The 9,882-nt window shown below is 38.5% G+C and overlaps 1 long non-coding RNA gene across 1 annotated transcript in view; it reads left to right on the forward strand.

Moving 5' to 3' along the window:
- The window catches only part of LOC107720369 (uncharacterized), a 23,057-nt gene that overhangs the window by 10,237 nt on the left and 2,938 nt on the right, over nt 1-9,882 (forward strand). The window contains exon 3 of the long non-coding RNA XR_001637606.1: nt 1,457-1,463. This is a non-coding gene — a long non-coding RNA (uncharacterized LOC107720369). The remainder of the gene's footprint in view (nt 1-1,456; nt 1,464-9,882) is intronic.

Here is a 9,882-nt window from a genome sequence, read left to right on the forward strand (position 1 = left end):
TCATTACTAGTTACTCCTTTCAAAAGTAATATTGTTACTTTACTTATTACTTTCTGGCAACAGTAATTAGTTACACTACTAGTTACATTACTTTTTCTTCACGCCCCACAGAAGTTGTAACTGTGTATCTTCCACATAAAATTCCTCTAGAATGTTACTAACAACATAATTCTGCCTCATCATTTGACCAAAATCCACATTGGATCGCACTCAGAAGTTATTACAAACACTCTATAGTGATTGATAGTGACATTCAAGTAGAAGTAGATGTGTAGCTTGAAGCTAATTGTAATTTCTCTGTTAATCATATACGATTATATTTCATTATGTATTTTGTCAAATCACATAAGGGGACATCACATGCATGAGCGAGTCGAGAAAATTATAAAAATAAATCTAGGAATTATTTGATTGATGGATTTTAAATCAGCGGGGTCGAGGCATCTAAAGTAACTAAGTAACTAAGCTGTTTTATGGATGGCAACTGTAATATTATTACTGGAATCTTATTAGTAATTAGTTACACTAAATTATTTAATGTATGTTTAAATAAATCTGTTATGAGAAAAAGTGATGACGGCCTTCAGTTTGAATTCTCATACTATGGGTTTGAAATGAGCTTACATAATTAAAGGAATGTTCTGAGTAATCTCTGTTGACAGCATTTGATTACCATTGTGTGTGACAACAAACAAAAATCGCATCTAAAGTAATGAACTTTAGAAATGGAAGTCTATGTGGAATTCTAACAGCAACTGGGGGCCTTCAAAGAAGCTGGTGCCCCGGGCCTCCCAGGACCAAATCCAAGCTTAAACAGGAGGCAGGCTAGACATAATGACTGAGAAAATGAGCGTCACATCATGGGTTTTGAGAGCTAGCATATGTTGCACTGCATGATAAACTTTATTTGTACCTCATCACAGCAGATGACTGCACTGAATGACAGAACCAACAGCCAAAACGCTTGGTCTCCAGATGCCGTTTCATTTGAAACTTTTAGACTTGGCTCGCAGCTATCCACATGCGTACAACAGATCTGTGTTTGTGCCGCTTTTAAACAACGCCAATGAATTCAGAAATTCGAGAAGCCTCAAAGGTCAAGCTTAAAGAGAGGCTGAGTGCTTTCAGAAGAGACCCCACTGCTCTTTTTTCATACAATGCTGTTCATCAGTAGCAGTTTCTCTCTCTTTTTTTTACAGAAGGCAAACAAAGAAGCAAACATCTTATTAAAGAGAGCGATGGGAAGTGGGAGGGAGCGGAATAGAGGAATTTGTTTGCCCCATCCTGGACCCTACTTTTTCCACGCAATCCACCCTGTGTGAAACCAATTTGTGTTTGTCAAATGAGCAATACACATAAAGCCACTGAAATGCAGCTGTGTACCAGAGAATCAGCGCATGTGTGTTAAGCACAGTGAAGCAGTCTCACAGCGCATCTGAGAATAAACAAACAGCAGAAATGCAGTGCTACGAGTGTTTAATTGCAGAAGGCAGTTTATAAAATTAGTCTGCAGGGACACAAACGACATGAGATGAATGATGATGGGGTCCATTATTTCAGTTCAGTTCGCAAAGTTTGAGTGACACCATTAGAAAAACTTCTAATGTTCTTCTAATTTCAAATGTTTCTTTTAGACTCCAATGAGGTTATATGGTGAGTAATGGAGATTCTGTGCAGGGTTGTCAGGTTTTCACAACAAAACCTGTCCAATCGCTACTCAAAACTACCCCAATCGCGTTTCGAGGGGGATCCCCTGTTAAAAAATAGCATTTTGGGGAGTAAAATCCACGTTTTTTGGTGGGGGTTCCCTGGTAAAATTCGCACTCTAGGGGCTAAATATCACGTTATTGGGGTCGCTTCAACCCGTGGACATGAAAAACAACCCGCAGCAACAATGTTAAAGTAACCCAATTCCGAGGGAAAACCACAGACTTGGCAACACTGCTTCTGTGGCTTCTCAAATTTGCCTTGTGAGACGCCAATGATATCTAGCATTATGCAAATCAGTTAACAGTGCAAATTTGAGAAACAAGAAAGACACATTCAACAGAATTCTACAATTTCTATTTCTATACAATTTCTAGAGTTACTTCCAATTTTGCCATCTCATGAGGTTGGTGTCACGTGTGTGTTCCTGTTTAGTTCCTGTTTGTCCTTATTTGGTCTTTCCAGTTCCTTTTCCCATTATTAGTAATCACCTGTTCCTTGTTATTAGTTATCCTCATGACCTGTCTGCCCCTCGTTATCTGCCCTATTTGAGTTTGAGCCCATTCTGTTCTCCCGTGTCTGGAATTGTTCATGTCAACCTTGCTACGTGTGTTTTTCTGTTTCCTTTTGATTATTAAAATTAGTAAAATTCTCCTACATCTCCTCGCTCCTTTGCTCCACGCTCCTACACAGCAGCAGTTCCGTGACAGAATTCCAGACCGACAAAAGTGAACGGTGCCTTTCCTCCCCGTGTTTCTTTTCCGTTTTTGAAAAGTTTTTTTGTTTCTCTGTTTTTTCCCTGGCGGCAATGGAAACCGCCGCATGATTTTCGGCCCTAGCCCGCAGAGATCTCCCGTTTGAGGATTATTCACGGGAGTCCGTATCCAAGAGTATACGGCTTTGGACAACGCCACACTCAACTCGCTGTTCTGGATCGGGGCTAATTACTATCGCCCCGTGGACCTCCCAGACACCACTGGACTTTGCTGGAGGGAAGGGATCCTCCGGTGTCTGGAGAGCGTCCGGCCCCAATCCAGAACCAGCTCGCTGTCAAGACCGCCGGCTGCCGCTGACTGAGCAGTCCTGGACATGGCGCTGCCTCCGGAGTTCTCAGCTCCTGTCCTCGCCCCGGAATCATTCTCCTTCGTTTCCGCTGGTCCCGTCCAGCCCTCCTTCATCACCGGATTCCCCCGAGTTAACCAGCCTTGCACCTCCAGAGCGCCCTCCAGTGTCCGCTCCTTGTAAGCGCCATCCAGAGCCGGCTCCTTGAAAGCGCCTTCCAGTGCCCGCCCCTCCAGTGTCCGCTCCTCGTAAGCGCCATCCAGAGCCGGCTCCTTGAAAGCGCCTTCCAGTGCCCGCCCCTCCAGAGCGCCCTCCAGTGTCCGCTCCTCCAGAGCGCCCTCCAGATCCGGCTCCTCCAGAGCGCCCCCCAGGATTCATAGTTTTCCCCAAGAAAATTTTTTTGGGGGGGCCATATACCCATGGCCAAGCCAGCTAAGGCCACAGAGGATCCGCCATGGCCTCCTGAGTCTCCTGATCCGCCATGGCCTCCTGAGCTGCCAGCTCCGCCATGGCCCCCTGAACTCCCTGATCCGCCATGGCTTCCCGAACTATCTGCTCTGCCATGGCCCCCTGAACTCCCAGATCCTCGCCTGCCCCCCCTCCCTGATGGTACTGTTACGGCGCGGGACGCGCCTTCCGGGAGGGGGGCGATATCTATCACGTGTGTGTGTTCATGTTTAGTTCCTGTTTGTCCTTATTTGGTCCTTCCAGTTCCTTTTCCCAATATTAGTAATCACCTGTTCCTTGTTATTAGTTATTCTTATCACCTGTCTGCCCCTCGTTATCTGCCCTATTGAGTTTGAGCCCGTTCTGTTCTCCCTTGTCTGGAATTGTTCATGTCAATCTTGCTACGTGTGTTTTTCTGTTTCCTTTTGATTATTAAAATTCTCCTCGCTCCTTTGCTCCGCACTCCTACACAGCAGCAGTTCCGTGACAGTTGGACAATGAGAAATCAAATGAGGGAATTCGTTAACAATGACAATTGGCTGTCTGTGTTGTTTCAACGCACAATTCTCTAAAGGAATTATGCAAATCAGTTAATAGTGCAAAGTTCAAGATTCGTGATATCTTGTACAGAAAGACACAATCAACAAAATTCCATGACATTTCGTAAAATCTAATAATTTCAGCAAGTTCGCAAAACCATATAATTCATATGACTTTTGAAAGTTTTTTTTGCCCCTATAACAAACAATCATGGGTAGCTTTTATGGGTTGGGCTTGATGTTTTTGTTTGGGTCTTACATTTTTTCACGACCCAAGTCTTAAGTTTACTTCTGATTTTGCCTTATAGAAATGATGACTTCTCATGACCAGGTTGGACAATCAGAAATTTACTTGCGGTCTGCATTGTTTTAGTGAAAGATTCACTTAAGGAATTATGCAAATCAGGGAATAGTGTATTCAAGATACATGATTGCATTCCATGACAACTCGTAAAATCTCATAATTTGTACAAGCTTGTGAAATTATAATATATTGCACAACTTTAATACATTTTTTTTTCCTACAACAATCATGGGTAGATTTACAGGTTAGGCTTAATGCTTAGGTTTTGGTTTGGGTCTTGTGTTTTTTGCACAACCCAAGTTGTATGTTTTGCCATTTCGTACAAATGATTTTGAGTTCTCATCAGACCAGGTTGGACATGTTCTATGTGCGATACTTGAGTTCAATATTTTGTATAGCCTATCTATTTTTATTTCTTTCTTTTTTTAAATTGAAAATTTTACTTTTTCATTTACGTCATGATACTTAAAACAAAATATACCGAGAGCTCCATTAGATCACCTGAGCTGTAAAAGACCAACATCTGAGCAGTAAAAGTTTCCACTTTTACATTCATTCAACAACCCGGTGATTGTAAAGATGCTAGCTGTCACTTTGAACTGAGGAAAGCTTGTGAGTTGAGATGTAAAAACAGAATTTAACCTTGATGTTCCACTAAATCAGCTTGATTTTTTAGTCCCTGGAGAATGTCTATACATTTTGTCACATGAACTGAAAATGACCTAAAGGTCAGATAGCTTCATGTCGTTATGATGATGTTTGGGTTGGTGAGGATGAGGAAGGCCACAAATGTCATGAGGCACTTAAACAGTAAGTAGTTCCTGTGGTGAGCAAATCAGCATGGAGTAAAAGCAGGCTCCTCCGGTAGTCCGTTCACACAGGGTCCGCTGGGAATCGGTAGCCAGTGCTTCAGACGGTTTCCTCTTTGCATCTGTTGCCCTTTTCCCTTGTGGCTGTTTTGCTAAGTGGAAAGTTGCTGCAGAAATTTGAAGACCTGCCAGACAGAGAATTCATGTTTCTGTTAAAATGTACGTGCATTTGTGTGCGTGTGTACTTGTCAATATTAAAACAGAACACATTGGAAATTGAGGTAAACATTGGCTCACCGAGGGACCACAAGCAGTGGAAAATAAGTGTTTTAGTTTTAATGAGGCCATTTGAAGCTACTGAATAAAATTATTCTGAAGTTTCTTCAAGTGATTTGGAAAGAGCCCCAGACATGCTTTTCCAATATGAAAAATATTGGAGAACGTCTAGATGCACTCCATCCAAGAAGGTCTGATATTACCTGGAGATCTATCCATTATCATTCCCATTTATTTTAATGGCAGATGCATAATTCATATTTTACAAATATATATAGACTTCTGAACTGAGGTGGCAAAGTCAATTTGTAGTCTAAAGTAAATTCATAATCAAGATGCATTTGTTGTTTAGTCTATTTTGTTTCCTCTTGATGAAGAATAGCGATAAATAGTTGGTTTACGAGCTGACAGACTTGTGCAACCAATCTACATTTCCCATGATTCCCTCTGGCAGCAAAACATCAAGTACACAAAATGTGCATCCATTGCTCTTTATTGTGTTGTTTTAGTGCTAAAAGAGGAATATGAATTTGTCTGGAAAGTTCTGGCTAAAATCATCTGAACGGATGTGATTCACGTCACCCATATTTCCCTATTCGCCCTCACAAAAAGTTTTAAAGAACGAGATGGACAGACCACGGTGAGCAAGTCTCCTCTGTGTACTTGCTATGCAAATCATGTCCCAATCCATTTTAAAACTTTTTATTTAATATTTTTATTATTTTCCATTTCATGCTTTTGTTAATGCCTTAATATATCTTGGCCCCTTTGTGATGTCAGTTAATTTATTGCAATGTTCCCAATCCAACAGATGAATCATGTTGGACATTACTGAAGAATGCGTTGAATTAATCCAGGTGAACTAGGTCTCAAGTAACAATATATAGCATTATATATATAAATTCAGAACATGATTCATTCAAAAGGATTTTCATTTCAAAATAAAAATAGAAAAATAATGGGTTGGGGCAGTGGTGGCATCAATTTCCCTTCATTCTTTCATGCCCACTCTTGAGGTCACTTACTCATAATTCCTATACAGGTCATTCGCAGGGTCTTTTGGGGTCCCTAGGGGACAGCTATAGTGAGGGAGAGAGAAAGAGTCGACATGAAGTGCTGATTCTAATCTAAAGAGAAAGTTCAGAAGAAGCAGTACTTGAAAACAGTGAATGTCTGGTGATGTGATATTTTATTTATTTATATAAATTTTATATAATATAGTATAATATAATATATTAATTAGGGCTGCAACAACTAATCGATAAAATCGATTATTATCGATTACGAAAATCATCGACAACGATTCTCATTATCGGTTAATCGGGTCTGCCCACAGTGCACGTCCAACGGAGTTTACATACTTGTCCAACTTCAGTCGGTCGTGTCAAATTAAAGCACTGAATTACTTATTTCTATGGACAAAATGCATCTAAAATAGCGGAGGAAACAGAATGAGATTACGTGATCCAAACTACCCAAAACATGAGAATTCTTTATTTTAAGCTTTAAGCTGTGGAATAGTGTGTTTTTGTCAATAAAATAAAAAAAGAAAATTGTTTGTTTTAAATCCGATTAATCGATTAATCGAAAAAAGAAAAAAAGAAAAAATCGACCAACTAATCGATTATCAAAATAATCGTTAGTTGCAGCCCTAATATTAATATATAATTAATATAATATAGTATTGTTACATATAATAAGATATTATTATACACCAGAAGAAGATTATATTAAATACATTCTCACTGGTATTGGTGCATGAAAGCTTGACTAATATTAGAAAGGAGAAATAGTGTTGTCTATGAAATATGACCCCTTTTGTATATTTATCTTAGTTCACCCAAAAATTAAAATTTGCTGAACATTTACTCATCCTCAGGCCATCCAAGATGTAGATGAGTTTGTTTCTTCATCTGAACAGATTTGGAGAAATGTAGCATTACATCACTTGCTCAGCAGTGGATGCTCTGCAGTGAATGAGTGACGTCAGAATGAGAGTCCAAACAGCTGATAAAAACATCACAATAATCCACAAGTAATCCACACCACTCCAGTCCATCCGTTAATGTCTTGTGAAGTTAAAAGTTGTGTGTTTATAAGAAACAAATCCATCAATAACACTTTTAACTGCAAACGGTTGCTTCCATCTAAAATATGAGTCCATAATCCATAAAATTGCTTTCTCCAGTGAAAAAGTCGTCTGGTCTGAATCAGGAGAGAAATATGCACAGATCAAGCACCGTTTAATAGTGAAACAGTCCAAAACAGTTCTAAACAAATATAATGGTGGATTCTGATGTGAGAGGAGAACAGGAGATGGACTTTTTCCACTGGAGGAAGCATTATTATGGATTATGGACTCATATTTTGGCCAGAAGCAACAGCTTAAAGTTAAAATGCCTTAATGGTGGATTTATTTCTTGCAAACAAACAGCTTTTCACTTCACAAGACATTAACTGATGGACTGGAGTGGTGTGGATTAGTTGCGGATTATTGTGATGTTTTTATCAGCTGTTTGGACTCTCATTCTGACGGCACCCATTCACTGCAGAGCATCCATTGCTGAGCAAATAATGTAATGATACATTTCTCCAAATCTGTTCAGATGAAGAAACAAACTCATCTACATCTTGGATAGCCTGAGGATGAGTACATTTTCAGCAAATTTTTATTTTGGGTGGACTATTCCTTTAAAACATTACTGTATCATGTTATTACATTGTGATTCATTCATAGATAGCCACACTGGGAGGTACAATGTGCGGTTCATTAGCAAAGTACAAGGTGTCCAGTACTATTGCACCATTCAATCACATTGGTTTACTCAGCGTTGACTAGGGCTGTGCGATTTGGGGGAAAATATCAAATTGCGATTTTTTTGACAGATATTGCGATTGCGATTTGATTTGCGATTTTAAATTTGCAAAGTCAAGCTTCAGCTCAATATTGCCAATAATGTGCAGCACAGTATGGGTATCATTACCCTGCTGAAAAAAACAATAGAAACTATCACAGAAATTCTTATAGTTTCCATTAAACCAATACAAAATTCTCTCCCGCTTTCTGTTTTTTTTTTGTAATTTTTTTATTTTAATTTTAATTTTTTAATGGTGGGTGTTTATGCAGTTGGCTAGAGCAGTGCTGATTGGGGAGAACGGAGGTGCGCTCACTCTATTGGTTAGTAAGACTGCAACTCAAGGCTGGCAGTCATGCATATGCTCTGGAACAGAGTAATATCGCGTCCATATCGCAGGCTTTGCGATTAGGAAATCGCGACGTCTCAAATCGCGATTTCGATTCGATTTCGATTAATCGCACAGCCCTAGCGTTGACATACACTTCCTCTTTCTGTTTCCCATATCAGTCAACGCAAGATTCTTATTCACATGGCGATGTTCTTACTGTCTGAATCCCAGACCTCAACCTTCCTCCGCAATCACCAAAACACATACACACACACACACACACACGCACACTCATGCACACAGACTAATTTGACTTGAGGGCGTAAAGACAGAGGGCAGTCATCAGCAGAGATGGGCCTGTAAATGTGCCGTAACCCTGAGGTCAGAATTGCTCCATTTTGGAAATTAATTTCCCACAAGCAATTAGTTTGTTTCTTTTCAGATTTGTTTTTCTGAAAGCATGAAATGATTCAGCACATAAATTATGTATTTAATAGCACCAATCAGTTGCTCACAGAGTTTTAAAGAACTGCAGTTGATTTAAAGTTAAATAAAGGTTTAATTATGCCATAGTGCTCCAACAGTCACATCTGGCCCATCAGGCTTTATTTTGTGACTCGTGTCATGCCTAGTTATGAATGTGCTTATTATAATTAACTCTTTCCTAAAAGTTGCATGAAAATAAAGAAAATAAAAGTAAAAAAAAAATAAAGTAAATAGGGTGTTTTAGTATTATCAGTGTTATTTTAGTATCATAATATTGTCATTTTTATTATATTGAATTAGTAATTTTTATATTTTCCAGTTTCATTTGAACTTTTTGTGTTTTCTTTATGATTTTTTTAATGTCTGTATAGTCTTTATTACTTTTTATTTTTATTTTAGTTATTTTAGTAAATCAAGTTAAACTAAATGAAAATGAGAATGAATAGAATTGGCAATTAAGTAATGAAAATTGCCTATTAATAGTGTTTCTTTTTATTAAGTAAAAGCAATAAATACTTTAAAAATATATTTTATTTAATTTAAGTTCATGTTTATTTTATTTATTTATTTTGGTTATATTTTGTAGAATAAACATATTCTGTAATATATTACAATGCTATACTAAATATATATATAGTAAAAGACAAGACGTCCCATTTCGGTGTCTGCATTAAATTAAATTTACAAAAGTGATTTTATATACAGTGGGTACGGAAAGTATTCAGACCCCCTTAAATTTTTCACTCTTTGTTATATTGCAGCCATTTGCTAAAATCATTTAAGTTAATTTTTTTTCCCTCATTAATGTACACACAGCACCCCATATTGACAGAAAAACACAGAATTGTTGACATCTTTGCAGATTTATTAAAAAAGAAAAACTGAAAAATGCTCAGTTCGGTATTGAAAAGTCAATTTTTTATTTTACGCAAAATGCGATCTCCGCCGAGTTATTCTGTCATGTTTTCTCCTTTTTTTTCCAAAACGCGACAAACGCCATGAAGTCTCCCTTCTCTGCAGAATGCGATATATCCACTCAACCAATCACAGCGCACCATTCCACGCA

This window comes from Sinocyclocheilus rhinocerous, unplaced genomic scaffold, assembly GCF_001515625.1.
Source record: "Sinocyclocheilus rhinocerous isolate Xijiao unplaced genomic scaffold, SAMN03320098_v1.1 scaffold1292, whole genome shotgun sequence".
Taxonomy (NCBI): domain Eukaryota; kingdom Metazoa; phylum Chordata; class Actinopteri; order Cypriniformes; family Cyprinidae; genus Sinocyclocheilus; species Sinocyclocheilus rhinocerous.